This window comes from Vipera berus (genome assembly GCF_964194415.1).
Source record: "Vipera berus genome assembly, chromosome: 6".
In the NCBI taxonomy this organism is placed as follows: Eukaryota; Metazoa; Chordata; class Lepidosauria; order Squamata; family Viperidae; genus Vipera; species Vipera berus.
Genome location: NC_138208.1, coordinates 72648402 through 72670321, shown reverse-complemented (window position 1 = coordinate 72670321; position 21920 = coordinate 72648402). Strand labels below are relative to the sequence as shown.

The following is a 21920-nucleotide window of genomic DNA, read 5'->3' as shown; positions in this document are numbered from 1 at the left end:
GAAGGCTGCAAAAACATCATCTGAAACTGTTTTGAAGGACCAACCACAAAGAACATCAACAATTAATTCAGCTTTTTATATAGTATGGCCTATGTTCCCTTTAGGAGGGAAATTCAGAATGTTTTTATCTAAAAAATATTAAAATATTTAAATATTTAAATATTAAAAATATTAAAATTTCTATGTTTTTAAGTTGATGATTTAGTAATTCAATTGATGACTGAATTTTTATTGCATTTTAATTACTATGTTTCTTGCAATATTTAATTTATTTGTATTCCACTTTTGTTATTTTTACAAATAACATGGTGGTGAAAATATCCAACATATCTTCCTCAAATATTTATGAAATTAAATGTGTGTGTGTGTGTATACATATACTATGTGTGTATATATACACATACACACACAAACAGTATATATACAGTATACACAAACACACATACCGTGTTTCTTCTAAAGCAAGGCCTACCCCAAAAATAAGCCCTCGCTTGATTTTTGGGGTTGGGTGTAATAAAAGCCCTACCCCCAAAATAAGTCCACGTTTTAGGGCAAGATGCACACCTAAAAATCAAGCTAGGGTGGGGGTGAGGGGTTGGAGCCTACCATTGCAGCCAGGCCCCGCCATGGATCGACACTTGCCTTGCCGGGCTACTTCTTCTACAGCTAAAGGACCAGCTTCATTCTGCAGCTGAGAATGGAATTCCAGCCTGCATTTCGCAGTCAGAGGCCTTTCCGGAAGGCCTATGCAGCCAAGAAGCAAGCTAAGGAATCCATAGCTCAGTTCTTGGCTACACAAGCCTTCCGGAAAGGCCTCTGACTGCAAAATGCAGGCCAGAGCTCCATTCTCAGCTACAGAATGAAGCTACTCTTTCGGCCTCAGAAGAAGTGAGATGGCTGGCCAGGGTTGTCGGTGCTGGAGGTGAGTAGAAAAGACACCAACACCAATCCACCACCCCGAAAATAAGACCTGGTGCCTCTTTTGGAGGCAAAAAAAAGTCCAGGTCTTATTTTCAGGGAAACTTAGTACTTGCAATGACTAAATGTACAGACTTTGGGAGAAGCAATTCCTTGTTGGGCTTTGAATTCCACGTGACTAAGAGTTTTAAAAATAGACATCACCACCTTGAATTGGACTTAGAAATGGAAAGGAAGTTGATATAATTCTTTAAAGTTGCCATAGTATAACATCAACTTGCCATTTCAATCTGACTTAGTCTGTTTAAATTCTGACGTCTGCTACTTCAAGCCATATTCTGAAATAGCCTCCCACACATGATTGCCATAATCAGGGATGGCTGTAACTTTATTCTTATAAGTATACATACATAGAAAAGTAAATTTTAAAATATACTTATAATAAGCCAAAACAAATGAAAGACATTCTATATATCTGAGCCACTAATAGTAATATTGGATCAAGCAGTATATAGTATGTAAAAACAGGTCTGTGATTTCAAAGGTAAATGAATATTGATTTCTCATTCACACATGAAAATGACACACTGGATTCAAGTAGTTCAGTTCTGGAATCAATCTTGAGGTTATAAACAGAAATACTATATTGCCATGAATCTATAAAGCCAATCCAAAGAAGTACTGTATTTCATAACACGACTGTGCACATTTCTAAAAAGATGAAGCAATGTCCTGGAAGATGTGGGAATATAGCACTTCTATAGTATTCATTAAAGCAGCAATATCTTTTTTCAGACTTCTGCAACAAAAGAATGAAACAGCTATCCTAATGAGTCTACTCATTAAAAAGTAATCACATATTTGCCTAAGATCTCGGGGGTGAGGGGGGTTCTGCTAAGCTACAATAGTGGATTGAAAAAGGAGTAAAATCTTCCAAGTTGAATTGGACTCTTGAAGCCATAGCTAAGTCTGATGGGTTTTCTACACAATCTAACAGAAGTGGCTGCCATTGCCTTCTGGGATATTTTATTCTCAGTCTAGTCTATAACCCTAGTCATTTCTGGTAGTTTCCCATTCAAATTCTAATCTGGTCTCGTCTTACTGAGCTTCTCAAACTGAATTCAATGAGCTGCTATTACTTAATTGAGTCCAATACTGTATTTCGTTAGTCAGCCACTAGAATTGCAACAGTAAAGTAGACATCTATGTAAATTGATATAATAAATGAGCAAATGTATTAATCCAATAAAATAGTATTCCATTTGTATTCCCATCTCTACAAATTTTTTTCGGCCCAGTTCTAACTTCAAATGGTTGGTAAAAAAAATATTCATGTCCTTGTGTAAGTCAAGTGTAGACAGGGCAGTTTCTTCTGTCCCATTCCCATTCTTTACTATCTGATCTATTCTAAAGTTCTGTTGATTCTTTAAAGTGGGGTTGAAGATATTGCAGGGAGTTAGTTCATGGAAAAGAAATTGCAATAAATCAGGCTTTTCTGACTTTTATTCCACTTTTGTAAATAGACGGCATGAGATCTCAGAACGTTTTGTCAGTGAAAGGATACCACTGGATGCCAGGCCTGTGCAAATCATTTAGAAGCACGTTGTTTAAAAGAGTGGCCTTTATCGATGTGTGTCTCAAAGACATGAAGCACAGGCAACCACTCAAAAGCTCATACAACTGCCAGAAGCCCTTCTTACCAGCTATCTTTGGACACCCAAAATATTATAGTGGAAGGAAGATTTCAGATGCCTGCAGCTGCTCCAATGAGTAGATCAAAAATCATGTACCCTCTTTCTCATAATGGCATGGAAGAGGAAGGTAGAAGTTAAAGAAACAAACAAAAAAGGCCTAATACACAGTTGAATTCCCATCAGGCAGAATTTCAAGGGACCGTACCTCTGAAACGTGCAATCATCATGAATAAAAACCATTGACAATTTAATCCTCCATGGTTTAGTCTAATACTCTGTTAAAGATGTCCAAATTTGGCAGCTATCAATCCACCTTATGATACCAAATTCCAGAAGATCAACAGTTGCTGAGAATTGCTTATAAATATATTTTCTGACCTGTAATACATGTTCTAGTTCAACAAGAATTGTGGTTCTTAAACTGGGGTAATGGAGCAATTTGCAATTGCTTGTTTGTGAGTCAAGGATCCAATTTGGACCACTGCTGCCAAGACACCTGGGTAAAAACATCAGAATGTGACGTGAGGAGGGAGACAAAATGGCATCATTTGAGACTGTGAAAAGGGGTCATTGGATCAAACAGTTTAAGAACCACTGAACTAGAATAACAATTTTTCCCCTTTTGTAGTCTTGGGGAAGGAAATAGATTTTAAAAAAATTTCACTTCTGCTTTCCTTTGTTTCTGAGGAGCTTTGCAATATCAATTACTAATATTCCAGTTACATCAATTAAATCAAATACAGTAACGATGACATCATTGCATCTTGTATTTCCATTAGATCCTGGATATTCTTGCCATTAAAGTTCAGGATTATCTTCTTTATTGTCATGAGTCTCACAAAATCCTAGCTCTAGAATCAGTCTTTCCTTTCTATCTTCCTAACAAATGTTACATTCTGAAGTCTCCAAATGCCTCTGAGTACATCAAAATATCTAGGCACAAAAATACCCTTTGTGGAGCACTTGAGCTGATTAGTGTAATTGACCTAATGAATTCTTCCTGCTGAGACAAAGCAAAATGAACACAGCTCAATATAATATGAACACCCTCGGTATGCTTTTTTTCTTGGACATTTTATTATAATTTGTCAGAGGAGCCTCCTATGATGACCCAGCAAAACACGAAAACAGCTAAGGTAATTATAGACTTGCTCTTTCTTAACTTGGTTTATGTTTTTAATATCTGGCAGCCTTGTAACTCCAGGATGCACTGAATTTATAGTAAGTAAAAAACACTGGTCATTTAGTGAATTTAAAAAAAAACATAGCAAATGATCAGTATTCAATGGTTCTTCACCCCTGGATCTTCCAAAGAATCCACATCAATCAGGGCTCATCACAGTCCACAGTTTTTGGCTGAGGTTTGGCAGTCTTTCCTATCAAAGACTAGAGATTTCCTTATTTATTTGATTATGGACGCTTTAAAAGTCAGGTATTGTATTTGTTTCTCTATCTGTCAATCAATTATGAGCCGTCGTGGTGTAGCGGTTAAAATGCAGTACTGAAGGCTACTTCTGATGACTGCTGGCTACCAGCAGTTCGGCATTTCGATTCTCACCGACTCAAACTTGACTCAGCCTTCCATCCTTCCAAGGTTGGATGGAAGGGGGCAATATGCTGACTCTGTAAACTGCTTAGAGAGGGCTGTAAAGCACCGTGAAGCAATATATAAGTCTAAGTGCTATTGCTGTTGCTACTCTAAAGCCATAATCCTAAATACAAATAATACAGTACATAAGACCTACCAGTCTTTGACACCAGACTTTAAAGATGGTCTCTCCCCTTTCAAAGTCTCATCTCTACAATTTGCTCTTCATCGATATCTTATTCATTGGAGAGCCAGTATGAAAGTTAAAGCAAGACCCCAAGAGTTTGCCGGTAACTGATGTCAGTTTTGTCAACAATCAACAACTGCTCAGTTTCAAGGCCATGAAATGTCAAGCACAGAGTTCGTTGAAGGGCAATGGTTTTGTATAAGAGGGAACTGCATTCTCACACTAACAGAGGGGAATCAACCATTTTGTATGGCTTCCTACTAGTTTGCAATAGTCATTCTTTTCAAGTCATAGAATATCAAGTATCTGAGAGAGTTTATCAAATCTGAGCTTAGCAATATAGGGTCATGGTTTGATATTTGGACAGGAAAGATCAAATCCACATTCATTTTAGGAAATTCAGTGGATGTCCTTGAGCCAGCCAGTGGATTTGTTCACAGGATATAGTTTCCCTTTTATTTTATTGTTATGACTGTCAATATTGTAACTCTCAATAAATTATCTAGTAAGAGGGCTCTAATAATAACTTCATCAGTTCATTTTCAGAACCTATATTTCGAAAGATTTATATGAACTGAAGAGAAACCAGGGTATTCAGAACCCATATTTCAATGTATTAGGAGGATTGGCTGGAGATGGTGGAGCAGTGGGCTAATGCCTCCTTAAGTAACACCAGCTGCCTGCAATTAGTGCAGGTTCGCATCCCACCAGGCTCAAGGTTGACTCAGCCTTCCATCCTTCCGAGGTAGGTAAAATGAGGACCCAGATTGTTGGGGGCAATTAAGCTGACTTTGTAATAATGCCGCTTGGGGTGTGTGTGAAAGCCCTAATAAGCAGGCATATACATAGAATGAAGGCTACTGCTAAGCTTGTAAGCCGCCCTGAGTCTTCGGAGAAGGGCGGGATATAAATGGAATTAAAATAAAAAATAAAAAAAGATGTGTATATGTTTATAGGAGTGGTGGTGGCACATTGGTTAGAATACAGTATTGCAGTCTGGAATTTGATCCTGACTGGCTCAAGGTTAACACAGCCCTCCATCCTTCCGAGGTCAGTAAAATGAGAACCTAGATTGCTGGGGGCAATACGCTGACATTGTAAACTGCTTAGAGTGTGTTGTAAAGCATGATAGGGTGGTATACAAGTCTAAGTGCTATTACTATGTATCTATTTTTGCAAGCAGGTGAAACTAAGAACTCATATGTTTTGCAGCAAATACTAGATAGGTTGTGCAATGCAAAAGGGAATGTGAACCTAAATAAATATTGTATTCAACAACACTGTAATTAAATAGAAAAAGCAGAATGAATGACTTCCAGTTATAAATAAATGGCAAAACAACAACAAATCAAATAAATAAATTTGTGTATCCTGGTAGTAGTAAAGATGGCAAATGGTTAAATGTTAAATTTGCAGATACTGGCAGAAAAATAAAGGGGTAGTATGTGTCTGGAATTAATGTTTGTTGAAAGGTTCAAAATTGTCTATGCATAAAGAATATAAGAATGCTTCCGCACACTTTTTTACATGGAAGTCAGAGTTTATCAGGATATATCAGGAGTAAGTCAAATGCAATGCAAGTGGAATACCTAAATGCTTTTGGTAAAACAAGAAAAGATAAGTTCAAGAATGAATAGTTGTTGAATGAATGTGGATTGCATACAAAAGCAGAATGTAGATGTGGCTTGTCCACATAGACCAGCATTTCTCAGCCTTGTCAATTTTAAGTTGTGTGGACTTAAAATGCTAGCATTCCCTAGGCAACATGCTGACACAGACACTGTCACTGGCATAGAGAGAGCAAAGAATATGGATTAAATAGCAAAATGGATATATGAAAAAAGTATGTGGGCTGAAATGAAGGTAAGATTGGGAAAGCTGCAGTGTGATGGAATTGCTAATGTCCTCAAAGAAAGGTGAGATATTTAAAGAACAAAAACAACTGTATGATATAGCTTATATTTGCAGGGGAAGAAGGATGGTTTGTGAGGTCAAAGGTGAATAGGTGTAATGAGCTCACTTGATATAAATGAGATTTAATTGGACATCTGTCCTTGCTACCAATTTTGGTTGCTTACTACTTCTTATTATTTCTGTGCTGTGCATAATATTGCTTATTCTGAAAGGGAAGCATGTGTGGAAGGTTGAGAGTTCAATTTTAGGTACCAGCAGATGTTTCTCTCCTAGGGCACAAAGAAAAAACATCTGCTGTGAACTCCACATGGCATCAGGAAGGACATCTGGCCAGTAAACGCTCAGCGTCATCCAGTATCCCCAACTCTACCCCGAATTAAGAGATTACAGGGTCATAAAAAGGGAGTATTCAATCTAATATAACAAAAATGGTGGTTGGGCAGAATAATGTATTATATGAACAGGAAAAGTGAGTCTTATCTATTAGCCCCAAATTTCTTTGGGGCTAAAATAATCCCTCCTAGTCAATCTGGAGGGTTTATTGATTCTGCTAGCTCTGTGACAGAGAAAAGCAGCATTATAGCTCTGTAACCATTTTGGTCCCCTAAACCCAACATGGTCTCTGTGGCCCAGGGGTCATGCAGAGGACCGCATGCACTGAAAACAGCATTGGCAGTGATCAAAGCTTCATCCCTTTTTATGAGCATACAATGCATGTGATGCCCATTAAAACTAGAGGACAGCTTTAATTGCCCAGTTGCCCTCTACATTTTGACATCCTAAGTCCTTTGCTCAGCCTGATTATGATGACATGTGCCAGGGATTTTTTTCCCTGCTTCATGAAAACGCTAAAAAATTAAAATTTAGGAAACAGGGAAAGGTCTGAGAACTTCCCAATATTTTTTTGCACTGGAAAAGCGAAAAACAGATGACAGATCAATTCATACTGCTTTTATATTGCTGGCACATAGAGGCCAGTAAATTAGACAAGGGATGAGATGACTCAATCACTTGAAACATCAAATGAGGATGGTCAAGATGGCAGTCACAAATGACCAATTTTTATGTATGTTTTACATATGATGTACATGGAATGGGGACAGGGCTTTTATTGTATGGTCATGGCAAAAAAAGAGAGAGAGAAAAAAAAAGAAAGGAAGGAAGGAAGGAGGGAGGGAGGGAAGGAAGGAAGGAAGGAAGGAAGGAAGGAGGGAGGGAGGGAGGGAGGGAGGGAGGGAGGGAGAGGAAGGAAGGAAGGAAGGAAGGAAGGAAGGAAGGAAGGAAGGAAGGAAGGAAGGAAGGAAGATTATGCCATTTTTTGCTTCTGGAGAAAAGATGGAATATAGATCTAATAAACAGTGAAATGAACAATAAATGAAAGAAATTCATTTGTTAAGTAAATCCTACACAGTGACTGGGGCATGTCTCATGGTGACCCATTATATGGTTTGGTTCATTTTAGTGTTGTGGTTGTAAATTATGTTTTATGACTTTATATGCAAAGACTGCCAGTTATGCTTTATTCAATAAGCCACTGTGAACCCAGCCACTACAATGACTGGAAGCTCATTGAAATAAATCTTGAAATAAATAAAAGCCAGTTCCTGAAAAATCTCAAGTCTGTTTCTCTTTTAAATGAGATGAATTTTGCTTAAATTTACTTAATTATGTAATAGAGATTTAAACTCTTGAAAACACATCTTGCCAAGCCTCTGATTAAGAGATGCCAAGACCCTCTTTGGTGAATTGAGTAGAATGCTACATTCAATTCTCACGTCTCCGTGGTCATGTGGCCAGCATGACTAGACGCCAAAGGCTCACGGAGCGCTGTTACCTTCCCACTGTAGTGGTCTCTATTTTTCTACTTGCATTTTTTTTATGTGCTTTCCAACTGCTAGGTTGGCAGAAGCTGGGACGAGTAACAGGCGCTCAGCTCACTCTGTTACGCGGCACTCGGGATTCTACCCGCCAAACTGCCGACCTTCTGATCGACAAGCTCAGCGTCCTAACCCACTGAGACACCGCATCCCACTATATATATATATATGTGTGTGTGTGTGTGTGTGTGTGTGTGTGTGTATGTATGTGTGTTTAAAAAAGAAGAACAAACAGCCACTACCACACACTTCTCCCAGAAGAACGAAGCTGAAGCCACCAGCCTGAGGATGACGGATGAGATTTCGTTGAAACGTCGCCCTGATACCTCCAATTCTATGTGGGGGAAAACCCGAATGACCAAAGATCTACATATATATATATATATATATATATATATATATATATATATATATATATATATATATATATATATATATATATATATATATATATATATATATATATATATATATATATATATATATATATATATATATATATATATATATATATATATATATATATATATATATATATATATATATATATATATATATATATATATATATATATATATATATATATATATATATACACACACACACACACAAGCAAATAACATGATTACAATAGTTTACAAAGTGTCCTGTTTTGCATCTGTCTTCTTTTTCATTTGTTTAATTGTCTAAAACAAAAAAAAATACTTTTCAAAGGATAACATACTGATAAGAGGACAAAGAAAATTGCTAAAGTTATGCAATTAATGCTCAGTACACCTTTGAGCTTAATGGTAAAATCTCTACTATATAGTTATTTATGAATGATAAAAGAAAGAAGAAATTAAGAAAACAAATAAGTGGTGGTTCTCATTTCCCCTTCTTTGCAACCTAACTGATTTACAATGTTCATAAGCACAGACTTAGGAACCATACTCTAAATGTTTGTAGTATGTCTTCTTTTGACAAAGACCACAGAATGCAAGTGGTGCTAAAAAATAATCAGTGTTATACACAAGGTAATATGTCCATACCATCTCCTCTTGCTAGTTAAGGATATTATCTAATGACTACATAAAGTTATTGCATAAACAACTTGTAGAAGAACAGTTATCTCAGAACTGTGGAATACAGATCTGGATAAAATTCTTTACAGTTAAATTCAATAGTTTTTCAGAAAGGTGAAAGAAATTAAGATGTGCCTAGGACAAAAACACTTCAAAAATTCAGCTTAAGAATTCTATGGCTGAGCTCATACATAATGCTAAGACATTCCTTAGTTGTGGTTTACTGAATAAACTGCAGTTAGCTGAGTTTCAACTTCATGTTGGCTAAAGTGTAGTCACAACCAGGACCAGCTCGTTCAACATGGTCAGAGTAGTTTAGATCTGGTCTTATCCTGAACATCTTACTGCCAGTCTCCATTAGTCATAGTGACTCATAAGAACATAATTCATCTAAATGCTAAGGAAGATGTGCACCAAAGAATCATAGAAGAGGAAAAATAATTTTAAATTTTCTGAGTATAAAAATTCTACATTGATGAAAGCTTCCAATTGCATATATCTAATAATAGGCTAAGGGACGTGGTGGCTCAGTGGGTTAGGACGCTGAGCTTGTTGATCAGAAGGTCGGCAGTTTGGTGGGTCGAATCCCGAGTGCCGCGTAACACAGTGAGCTGAGCGCCTGTTACTTGTCCCAGCTTCTGCCAACCTAGCAGTTTGAAAGCACATAAAAATGCAAGTAGAAAAATAGGGACCACTACGGTAGGAAGGTAACAGCGTTCCGTGCACCTTTGGCATCTAGTCATGCCAGCCACATGACCATAGAGACGTCCTCGGACAAGCGCTGGCTCTTCGGCTTTCAAACAGAGATGAGCACCGGCCCCTAGAGTTGGAAACGACTAGCATGCATGTGCGGGGGAACCTTTACCTTTACCTTAATAATAGGCTCCACACTATTTCTCTGGATAACTGGTTCCATGTTGGTATCCAATATAAGCCATAATAATGCAAAAACATCCCAAAGCAGATAAAATATCTATTGTGACACAACTAGCCTTTTATACTTGCTTTCTTGCATTGAGCACAAGGGCATAAATCAAGTGGTTTGCAGAACCATATTGTAGGAGATGACCAGGCTGAGCCTGAGGGAAGGGTCAAACACATCATCAATCATGAGTCCCTCCCCATCCACAAGTGATCTAAATCCAGCCCACCTTGAATTCCTTCTAACCTTATCTACCACCAATTTTCTCTGGCTGTTAGTAGTTCACATTCCTGTAGAGAGCTTAAGCCTGCAATAAATCTTTATACCCTTTTGAACCACCTGGATCTCCTAATACGCTTGACACACGTATGTTTCATCCTTTGTCCTCCTCCAGATACCTATATAAGTTAGTCAATTTCTTTCTTTCTTCAGTTGCCTAATTAGGTTCTGTCCAGCCTCATTAGCAAATTCATAAATGCCTAATTCAGTAATAGTAAGATTCTTGAGTACAAAATTACCTCAAATCTCAGCAATTATAGATTTTTTTAATTAGCTATATAATAACTAGCCATTTGGTGGAAAGAAATGTTCCCAGATGGTTTGAGAAAGATTCTAATTATAGTTCTATGACGGGGTGTGTGTGTGGGGGACTTCATTTGGCTATAGCTGATTGTTTTTAAGAGCCATATTGTATTTAAGGTTTTTAGAACTTCTGATCATTTTCCATTCCATCTGCATGGATTCTTTTGGTCCAGAACTAGATTTATAAAAAATCAAATTAGATCATTTCTATAGCAACAATTCTCAAGTAGGCAAGATCTAATTTGAAACCCTCCTGCTGCCGCATTTCCCTTTGAGACTCTAATAGTGACATCAGTCTGGGGGGGGGATATTCTTAATCCCTGTTTTTTGTAACACCCCAGTATAGAACTGAAAGGATTATTCCCACAAAGAAGAAATTACAAATATTCTAAGAATAATTGCAGATTAATTTACGTGTAATAAAATGTGCTTGAATATTGCATACAGATTGAGCCTGACATTTCCTTAGAGGTGAACCAGTTTAAGTACTGAATTCAAAACATTTTTTGTTCTTATCATGTTTGCATGATGGAGATAAATATTATCTTTTAAAGCTGTAATAGTGAGTGTAGGTGTCACACAAGTGTTAGTAACTTAATAATATTTTCTTTAAAAAGGAAGGGGAAAAATCAAGTGGTAGAGAAAACAGTGATAGGCCCCAGAGAAACTGCCTGACTCTATAGAACCCATAATGAAGAAATTTAAAAGTAAACCACTGCTTATTCATGAGCCTTAATACTGAGTTTCTATTTATTTATTTATTTATTTATTTATTTATTTATTTATTTATTTATTTATTTATTTTTATATACCGCCCTTCTCCTGAGGGACTCGGGGCGGTGTACAGAGCAAGGTAGGTATACAGTTGAACAATAGTAAAAACAATAGTAAAAACAAATGAAACCCCAAGAGCTATCAGGCCAGGCCGGACTGCTGGAACAGGTAAGTTTTTAAGTCGCGCCGGAAGGTGCGAAGGTCGGGGGCCATCCGGATTTCGGTAGGCAAGCAGTTCCAGAGGGTTGGCGCACCCACTGAGAATGCCCTCCCCCTGGGGGCCACCAGCCGGCATTCTTTGAGCGGTGGCACCCTGAGGAGGCCCTCTCTGTGGGAGCGCACAGGACGGAGGGGTGTTGACGTTGGCAGAAGGTGCTCCCGTAGGTAATTTTAATTTAATTTAATTTAATAATATTTGTATACCGCCCTTCTCCCTGAGGACTCAGGGCGGTTCACAGGGCAGAATAAAATACTAAATACAAACGTTAAAAAGAGATTAAATAGTTGCCCATATTAAAACAGTTAAAATAGAATTCTAAAACACCAAGTTAAAAACTAAACCACCAAAAATAAAAAACCCCACCAATCCCCATCAGGCTAGGCCGGCTTGTACAAACAGAAAGGTCTTGAGATCGCGACGAAAGGAGCGAAGATCGGGCGCCATCCGGAGCTCTACCGGTAGCTGGTTCCACAGCTCCGGAGCGCCCACAGAGAAGGATCTCCCCCTGGGGGCCACCAATCGACATTCTCTGATCGGTGGCACCCTGAGGAGGCCCTCTCTGTGGGAACGCACAGGGCGCAGGGAGCTTGATGCCGGCAGCAGATGTTCCCTAAGGTACTCCGGCCCCATGCCATGGAGGGCTTTGAACACCGTTACCAGTACCTTGAATCTCACCCGGAAGACAACTGGCAACCAATGCAGCTCACGGAGCAGCGGTGTAACGTGGGAGTATCGGGAGACTCCCAACACAACTCTCGCGGCTGCATTCTGTACCAGTTGGAGCTTCCGGGTGGTCCTCAAGGGCAACCCCATGTAGAGAGCGTTGCAGTAGTCCAGACGAGAGGACACGAGTGCATGAGTGACCGTGCACAAATCATCCCGGCTAAGATAGGGCCGCAACTGGCGCACCAGGCGAACCTGGGCGAAGGCCCCCCTAGTCACAGCTCCTACATGGTCTTCCAAGGTGAGCCGTGAATCTAGGAGGACTCCCAAGTTGCGAGCCCTATCTACGGGGGGTAATAATCCGGACCCATGCCATGTAGGGCTTTGTATGTCATTGTTAGCACCTTGAATTTTTATCTTCCTTTTCATAGAAAAAGTCAGATGGGAAAGTAGGCATGAATAGTGCTCAGTATATTCATTGAGCCAATATCACCCAGGTAGTATCTTGACTAAGATACTGCTAGAAAAACAACAAGATAATATAAACATATCATTAAACAGCAAACCTTTTTCATTATTTTGCAAACAACTACTTAGCAAAGACTCAGTACAATGCAGAAGTCTGTCAGCAACTCAATACATTTAATTGATTTGATATTACCAGGCACAACACATCTTTTGCTTCAATGAAAAGTGGCAACAAAGCAGTTTCTGAATCAAATTGCTTTGACTGTCTTTCACATTATGCATCAAGAATATCTCCCATCTCTTGCTATACTTCTACTGCAGAGATTCGCAGGGAGGAATACATTACCGGGATTGTGTGCCACCTTGCCATGGCTCAAACAACAGGACTGTTTGCAACCAGGCAGTTCAATTTAATAGAACCAGAAGACAGGTCCCTTAGGATCAATAAGCCTTAGGAAGAGAGTTCCTGTCTAGATCTTTTGAATAGTTCATTTGCAAGAAGTGCATAACAAATAAGAAAGAAGGGGTGGGAGAAATCATACTTGGCTCACAACTCTACAGAGCTGTCCTGAATTCATAAATAAGGAATTTTAATAGTTGTATATGAAGTAGAATAGAAATTCACAGGGGCCAGGCTTATGGTGAGACAAAATAAAGCAGACATGCACAAAAAATGTACTTAAAACACCTTCTCATCTTTGCCAACATTCATATCCAAAGGCTTGCTTGTAGAGATGGGAAGCAGAAATGCAATTAAAAACACAGCTCCAATTTCTAATTGTTGTTATCCTGGACATATGGATGACTGCTGCCTGCTCTGTGCTCAGGAAATTATCATTGTTTCTTTACTGCTACATGATATCACTTACATCCTAGTATTTCACATGCAAAAACTAATTTTTTAAAATATATATACTGTATAGATAGCATGGAAGACAGCAGGTAGTCATATTGGGTTCACCATTGTGCCTATAGACAGTTCTTGTGGCACACACCAAGTTCCCCGTTCCATCTGCTATTTTTATATTTAAAAAGAAATGTGTTAGATTATAATCAGGGGAAGCTAGTATGCTGAAAAGCGATATTATCCAGGTTTATATCAGCCCTTCAAGATAGACCACATCAGGAAACAAACACCATGTGAAAGGCTAGAATTCTTCTTCATTGACAAGACTATAATAACAGATTTAAAAGCCTGACAAAAGCCTGTTTCCTTCCCTTCCTCTCATAACACAGAGAATCAAGTTGGACCCATTGAGTTTCTTTCTAACTCCTTCCTGTTTTCCGGGCCTAAGTTTCTGCTTTCCTAATGTCTGCCATACATTCTGTTCAAGTTCATTTGCATGTTTCTTAACACATTACCCATACCGGATTGCAAAAATCCGGTTGACTACCAGATGGCAGCAGATACAGTCAAATCCTTACTCTTGTCTGCCATCTGGTGGTCATCTGGATTCCAGCAGCTCAGATCTGATAGCCGTAATGTTATTTGTATTTGTGGCCAGTAATTTGCCCCATTGAGGTAAAAGTAGCCTTGCTTAACAACCGTTCAATGTTACAACAGCCTTCCAAAAAGATACTTACCTCAAAGTTTACAACTGCCACATACACACACAGAGTCATGTAATCACATTTCAGACGCTTGGCAATCAGCTTACAAATTAAATTAAACTATTACATTTATGATTGATTACAGCATTCTGTGGTCATGTGACTGGACTTGCGACATTTTTGCCATTTTCCAGCAGAAACACTCATTAGATATGCTGTATTCTTAATAATAACCATGGTGACTTGCTTTATGACAATAATAAATATGGTTTTAAAATCAAGCCTGGTCATGTAGTGCTTCGTCTTACAACTGCAGTGACTTAGAACCAACATTCTGGGGTCCATTGTTGTTGTGAATCAAGGATTACATGTAGTTCCTTGACATTCAAAGGATGTTTAGGAGCTAGAACCTACTAAGCCCTTCTGTAGGTTAAGTTCTGACAAAAAGGGAGGAGTTCAAAGATTTTCGTTCTTCTCACATTTTTCTGTTCCTTTCTTCCTTTCTTTCCCCTTCTTTTTCCATTTACCACTTTTCTTTTCTTCCTAGCATTTTCATGAAAGTGCAGGGCCTGCTTAAGTGATTAAATTCCTTTGCAGGAACCCAAACTATTTTCCAGGAAGTTTTTTCTTCTTACTTCTTATCCACAGGTAAACATAAATGAGTGTTATTTGCTAAAAGCCAGCATACATAATACATGCAGAGAGCAGCCCCAAGCCAACCATTTGAAAGCTATAAAGGTACATTTGAATGATTGTTCTAGGGTTCTTACTGCCTCTGCCAGCAATTCTGATAGACCTTCCTGTACATGATGTGGTTATTTACATTTGAAAATGCATCACGGCACCACCCTTTTTAAACTAGTAATTGTAAATAAATGAGCATGAAGGGATTGGTGGGAGGAATTTCATCTTTGTAATGCTGTTAAGGGCAAATATATATATATATTTATACATATGTGTGTGTATATATATATATATATATATATATATATATATATATATATATATATATATATATATATATATATATATATATATATATATATATATTTGCCCTTAACAGCATTACAAAGATGAAATTCCTCCCACCAATCCCTTCATGCTCATTTATTTACAATTACTAGTTTAAAAAGGGTGGTGCCGTGATGCATTTTCAAATGTAAATAACCACATCATGTACAGGAAGGTCTATCAGAATTGCTGGCAGAGGCAGTAATCATGTATATATATGTATTTAGACTGAGGCATGTATTGAGACTGGTATAAGTGCCAGAAAGAGAAAAATCCCTAAGGGATAAGTATGTTCTAAAAGAAATTAAGATGCAGAAATCAAGAAGTATGGAAACAGGGTTTTTTCCCTGTTTCCCAACCTCTCTGCAGGTTGGCAAGTCAAGAAGAACTAATAATAAACCTCTAGAAGTTGTTATTTAAAGGTGGCTCTACATGTCTTCTGTATCTAAGATATGAATGCCCACACACTGGGAAAGAGATGAGTAACAGCTGCCATTCTTCCCTCTCCCCATATACACATATTTCTTACTGGATCTAAATATACAATTCAGTTCTGTGCCTGCTTTTGCTCTTCAACACAAGAAAACATATTGGCACAAGAGAGCTAAATACAAAGATGTACTGAGCTGCCTTCATAGTCAGATTAACCACCCTGGTTCCATTATTCCAACTAGCAGGGGGCCCTTCACACCAAACAGAAACATCATTAATAGGGGTGGAAAATAGGAGCTTTCCAAAGAAACAGACAAAGAAAATGGGTTAGAATCTCAGAAGATATTTAATGTTGTGCTGTTGTTCCACATTTAGTAGAAAAGAGGTTCCAGAAGCTGGCTAAGGACCTAGTGTGTTTGTGCAATGAGCATTTGAAGCTGCTATAAGCATATAATAAAGAGTGTTATGATATTAGGAGGTGTGTAGTGTTCAAGATAATTGAGAAATAAAGGAATTAGAATTAGAACAATAGAGTTGAAAAGGACCCTGTAGGTCATCTAGCCCAACCCCCCACCCAAGCAGGAGACACTACATCATTTCTGACAGATGGCAGTCCAGCCTCTTCTTGAAAGCTTCCAGTGATGAAACTCCCACAACATCTGGAGTCAAATTGTTCCATTGGTTGATTGTTTTCACTGTCAAAAAATTTCTCCTTATTTCTAGGTTGAATCTTTCCTTGATCAGGAAAGTCAATTGCATTTCAAACTTCATTCATGGATAAGTCCACATACTATAGTTCTTGGGAAAAATATGAAATAGCATGCCATTGCTTTCTTCCATTTTTTTCTTATTTTAGTGTACACCCCTGAATTTTCCTGTATAGTACTCTTAAGTACTAATGAAGACCAACTCTACTTAGCTTTTGGAGTTTGTAAGTTCCAGTTTATCTCCCAGACTCAGTCCATTCTACAGACTCTGCTCTGGAAAACCAGACTTAATTGTGAAAGAATATGTTCATCTGGCATGTCCATAAAGATGCTGGGTGTTGGGAATAATATCAGCCTCTAAAATGGATTGATCTAAAACAGGAATGCACAAGCTGACCCTATCTACAACCTTAGTATAGCCCTCAGAGCCATTTCCAAAGCTGCTGTTGACTCTTAAATGAGAATAGTTATTAGTTGTATGGAAAATGGTCATATTTATTGCATGTGTTTAATTTCATTTTTAAAAACATTCATAACAGCTCACAGCATGTTACTCAAAAGCTATGTACAGCTCCTGGTCCAAAAAAGGTTGTATGTCTTTGGCAATACCTTTGTAGGATTTTGTTGGTGTGCAATTATTCCACTTCTTAACAGTCTCTTTCCTTGAATCACTGGCCTCAATTAAAATTAACATTTATGCTGAGGCTGTCTTGTCAGAAGCAAGCAGCAATGAGCTTTGGTTAATATTTGGCCCAATACATCTTTTTGCTTGGCACTTAGGTTTGTTTTGTGGCCTGGGTAGATGGACATGTATTTATGATTCTATTTGTATGGCCAAATCAATAGTTAACGAGTTTTTATCTTTAGGTTTCTTATAGCATACTCAGGTGCAAATTTGACTGTCTAGCCCAGAAGGCTGATGGACACTTTTCCAACACTTTTTGTGGACTTCCTTGTGGAGTTAACAAGAAATGATAAGGTCACTTCATGAGAGAATAAGCAAGACTCTCTGGACCCCAAAGCAATCTGCTCAAGTGGACAAACTGGTCTCATCCCAACATTGGTCATCAGTAGAAGAGTTAATAACTTGAGGAAGTGGCACGCAGATCATTGCTAGAGAGGGACAGCCACAGTGGCAGCTCAGAAAAAATATCTACAAAGTGAACAAACTAGCAGTTTGTGGGATAACAGTTCTGGGATGCAAAAATCCAGACAACCAATGGACAGCAGTAAAAGGTTAGTTTTTGTATCACTTTGCTGCCATCTTCTGGGCACCCTAGTCAGTATACATTAAGGGTGTCTACTGTGCTTGCCTATAGTTAGCTGCCCTAGAGAAAGTCCTCTGGGCACGTCATGCTTACAATAGGCCATGACCAGCTTTGTTTTCTTAGTCAAAGAATGGAGGTCTGACTAAGAATTGATGTGCTTGCAAATTAGCAAGATATCTGCAATCCCGTCCTTGACCGTATTTATATACATCTATGTATATTTTGGACACTCAAGGCAATGCTTTCACCATTAGCAAAAGATTAATTTAAAACATAATAGAATCCATTTAGTTAAGAATCCTATTTTAATTTTAGTCTGAATTGTAGTGGCAGTGAAGAAATGTGTCCTCTCTACTGCCTGTGTCATCTCAATGTTGTCCAACTGAAGAGTTGTTTACCCGGGAAATCAGCTCTTTGGGATGGGGAGACCCCCTAGAGTTACTGCAGAATAAAATAAAAATAAACCACCCAGAGTCCCTTGGCATCTTGACAGCATATAAATTTAAATGATAATAATGATAATGCTGAAAATGAAGGAGGAGGAATGCCAGTGGAACCTTTTGATTCCATTGGTCCAGCCTGATAGGGTTAAAGCCAAGACCCAGGCAAAGAACTCTCAGGCCTGACTGAGGCTTTGGGCAGTAGTAGAACAGGTAGTGCTTCTGGGGCCTCTACAGCAGTAATTCTGATTCAAAAGATAGTCCCACTTTTTTTTTTTAAAAAAAAAAGGGGGGGGGTTACCTGGCAGAGTTGCATTGAAATGATTGGATCATCAGTAAATGGATTAGCTCCATCTAAGCATCTGAATACAGCCAGAGCTTTAGAACAAAGCTACAGGGAGAAGCCGAGCCAAAATACTAAATATTAAAGAAAATACTATTCCAATATTCTTGCCTGGCACAAAGAATAGGATGGTAGCCCTTCCCATTCCTTTTTGAAATGCTGACTGAATAGGTAATTGACCATTTCTTTGAACACGGATCATAGAACATAATTCTTTCCCTGACTTTTCTTTTCCTTTCCCTCCTTAACTGTGCTATTTTTAGTACTGTGGGGTTGCTTAGATGACACATTACAGATTAAAGACTCTCTCCTCCAACTTTTTACAAAGTAACTGCAAGGTGACTATTAATGAGAACAATATTATAGCTAATGCTCAAACAATATAGCAGAGAGCACTCATGGGGGGGGGGGGAAGGGTCCAGCTGGAACTATGAGTGAAGACATGGAGTCTACTTTCCCTTTTCTTCATACTGGACTGCCAATAAAGAGTAGGGGACAAACCTGATCATTGCAAACAAAAGATAGGTTCATAGGTGCATGCCAAATGTAGCTTTAGCCTTTTGTGTTTACCAAAAACTTTATTCTTGCTTGGAAATGCAAGGAAGTACAGAATCCCCTTTCATTTTAATACTTTAAAGGCTGTGGCTAAAGACAGTGACATACAAGTTCATAATCTACACAGCATTCTGCTTTTTCATTGCATCCTTACCTGGACAACCAAAGCCACCTGTTGATGTCTCTACTTTCAATTCATTACTACTAGAAAATCTAGAAAGGGTACAGAGAAGAGCAACCAAGATGATTAGGGGGCTGGAGGCTAAAACATATAGGGAACGGTTGCTGGAATTGGGTATGTGTAGTTTAATGAAGAGAAGGGTGAGGGGTGACATGATAGCAGTGTTCCAATATCTCAGGGGCTGCCACAAAGAAGAGGGAGTCAAGCTATTCTCCAAAGCACCTGAAAGCAGGACAAGAAGCAACAGATGGAAACTAGTCAAGGAGAGAAGCAACCTAGAACTAAGGAGAAACTTCCTGACAGTTAGAACAATTAACCAGTGGAACAACCTGCCTCCAGAGGTGGTGAATGCTCCAACACTGGAGGTTTTTAAGAAGAGACTGCACAGCCATTTGCCTGAGCAGGGGGTTGGACTAGATGACCTCCAAGGTCCCTTCCAACTTTATATATTATTATTATTATTATAAAATCTGACATCAATCTTCAGGGTAATTATTAAAAAGAATGAAAGAAAGAAACAGGTTAGACCAGCAGGCAACAGCTGTAATAGAAATCTTCTGGAGCACGGGTGTCAAACTCACCGCATCATGTGACGTGTCGCAACATATCGGGACTTTTTTTGCATTGCCAGACCTGGGGTGAGTGCGGCCTCCATATGATGCAACCGGGCCACGGGCTGGCAGTTTGACACCCCTGTTCTGGAGTGATGGTCACACAGCTGAGAATTAATCACTCTGGAACTGTCTAACAGTGAAATTGTTGGGTCTTTTTTACAAAGTCAAAAGAAATAGCCCATGATGTACATGGAGTCAGGCTGCTGGGGACGCTATATTTCAGAAAGCTCTGTGAGCCTTTCAAAGCTGCTTTAGAAATGTCTTTTTTACACTTCTGGACACAACAGAATCTGACTGGATTGACAACCATCCAAACTTCGAAATACTTTCTCTAGGTTTCAGTATTTTCCAGCAGTGGAAAACTATAGGACCCAGTTAACTATTGCTAGTATTTCCTATGCAAGTGTTCCATTTGTAATTCATTGAGCAAATAATCTTTGCAACTAAGCAGAATCTGCAAAGATTGGAAAGAATAAAGTGAAATGAAATAATGACAGATAGGACTTGTGTGTATCATAAGCCAACAGCTATGAAAAAATAACAGTCTACTAAAATATGTGAAGGATATCATTTCCTTCATTTCAAAAAGAGTTTGTTTTTCTCCACATTTACCTTTTTTAATTAAGAAAGCTTTTATGTCCAGATAAAAAAAGTTAGAATGATGGTGGTTTGAGTTAACTGCTTTTGTTTCTTTTGTATTAATTTCACTCATATTACTTTCATACCATTTTTGTGCCCCTATAAATTGATTCTTTACTTGAAGATATTTGGAGCCTCTTTACCTTGTATCCCTATGCATTCCATTTAGTTTTTTCAGTTGTATGGATGAAAGAGGGACTATCAAGAATTGATATCCATAAAAGAACATTTTCTGGACAGAGCTTCCAGCATACAATCCAAAAGCATTGTTGAATTATTTTCTTTTTCCTCTGCTCATTTTTTTTGAGGATAGCAGAGTTGTTTAAAAAAAAAAAACTACATGAAACTCACAAACACAAGGCAACAATAATAAGACCTCTGTAAAATCCCATTTTGGAATCAAGAAAATTGCACGATGCCTGCGACTGTCTGTAGGAACCTGGGTATATGGAGCACCAGAGAGGTGAGTTTCAGCCATAGCTTTCAGAACATAGCTTTATTTGGCTCCAAGCTGGCCTTGCAATTGACACAGATCTAATTTTTTTTAAAAAAATTTGCAAACAGAAATTAGAATCTAGTGGCTTAGTAGAGAAAACGGAAGCAAACAGTTTTAAAATACACACAGTCATGCATTTTACCAAGTAACTGAATTTCGCTGACCTCTGATTCAGCTTGATCTTCAGTTGTTAAACAGAAGATGTAGATACATAATGTAGCTATCAACTGGATTTATATTGAGACTTACATAATGATTCACTGGGGTGCTGAAAATGGATAGGAACACTTGTTCTTTGGAAGACTCCTGAAGCCTTCAACAGTCGTCAGTGCTACCCGAAATAAGTGTTTTCCAGGGAAATACTGCACCAGCTCTCCATGCCAGTAAAGCAATATTAGTTTCAGCTTGTTTTCTTCTTTTTAGTTCAAGCATCAGGGCTCCAAAATAACAAGATTTCCTGGGCAAGCAGTTAACTGTTTTGAACTCCCCCTAATCCTAAAGTCTATATGCACAGACAATTTTCACCTGAAGCTTTGCTTGTTTGAAGAAGGATCATAAACAAGATCAGGATTTATTTTTTTCATGGTAAAGGAGATGCTATCCTCAGCCTCATCTCTGACATGGCTTGCAATTTTATTCTGACAAGTGTAACTCCCAAAGCCTATAGGTCATATTTGATTTCAAGGGATACAAAATTACCTTTCTGTGCAATGTTAACCCTTTCAGAGCTACCCAGTATTTTAGGCGTTTTCTATGATGGCTCAGTCTCTCACAAACGTATGTACTTCCACTATTCTATCAAGAACCGTGAT

The 21920-nt window shown here is 38.4% G+C and overlaps 1 protein-coding gene across 1 annotated transcript in view; it reads right to left on the bottom strand.

Moving 5' to 3' along the window:
* The window catches only part of DGKI (diacylglycerol kinase iota), a gene marked incomplete at both ends in the record, with an annotated part of 261813 nt that overhangs the window by 238844 nt on the left and 1049 nt on the right, over window positions 1-21920 (bottom strand). The window lies entirely within an intron of this gene.